The sequence below is a fragment of the Neolamprologus brichardi genome, chromosome 10 (genome assembly GCF_056152115.1).
Source record: "Neolamprologus brichardi isolate AB-2024 chromosome 10, ASM5615211v1, whole genome shotgun sequence".
NCBI classification, from domain to species: domain Eukaryota; kingdom Metazoa; phylum Chordata; class Actinopteri; order Cichliformes; family Cichlidae; genus Neolamprologus; species Neolamprologus brichardi.
This window is the reverse complement of record NC_142113.1, coordinates 23685754-23686804: the sequence shown is the minus strand read 5'-3', so window position 1 is coordinate 23686804 and position 1051 is coordinate 23685754.

Sequence of the window (1051 nt, the reverse complement as noted above, 5' to 3'; positions counted from 1 at the left end):
GCTAAAAGTTGAAAATATGCACTGGATAATTCATATAAATGGTCAGATAAGCGAAATAAAAGTGGACAAACACCCAATGCAATAAAAAAAAAAAAGCACCTGCTGAGTCAAGCCCTTTTCACGGTCTGTGTCAGCCTCAATGTGACCTGCTCTAAACTGGAGGCTCGATTTCTCTTAAATCACGTGACTTGAGAGAAGAAGACGCTTTGCATTTTTGTCCTCTGGCCAGTAGATGGTGCTGCTCAGAGAGAAGGCGAGGCATTTCTAATAAATCCGCCTGGAGTTGGGAAGTCAGGCTTCACCTTTCATGCTTTCATTTGAACTGTGGTTTAGCCGCAGTGGAATGTTTTGTTTTTTTTTTGCTTTTTTTGCACCAGGCTTTAAAGTTTCAGCTTTGTAAGAAGAAGCCGCAGCAACCACAGCATCAAAACAAAAACTCATCTCAAAGCATTTTTTGCAGGAGAGTTGCTTTTTGGGGGGGAACTGAATGCTATTTTTTCCTCTTTCTTTCTTTCTTTCTTCTTCTTCTTTTAAATAAACCACTTCTTTTATGAATTATCATCTTTAGTGATGATGAGACGAGCTCACGGACTCAAGTTTACTCTCTGCTCATCAGATATGGGTAACATTATACTTGCAAACGACCCTCTGCATTTGAGTGCCCGACATCCTTGCATCACTACACACTAGCTTGGTGGTCTATAAGATATCACAGAAAAATGACACAAAACAGAAGGAGAGTATGATTTTTCTATCATTCCATTACAGCAAACTAAAAAAAGCAATTAAAAACCCACATACGAAACAGTGCAAAACAAACTACCCGAGTGAGTTACTGGCCTATTTGAGATTGCGGTCCTTATCTCATAGGAGGAGATGTTTCACCAAATGTTGAGACCTAAGAGTTGATTCCCCCCCTTTTTTTTTACTGTAAGAGTCATACTATTTATGACTATTTGCACACGCAATGCCAGTTAGCAAGATCATAAATGATTAGATAACATGTTGTTTGTGGTTTAGTACTTCTAGGTGGATGCCACCAACTCACTGC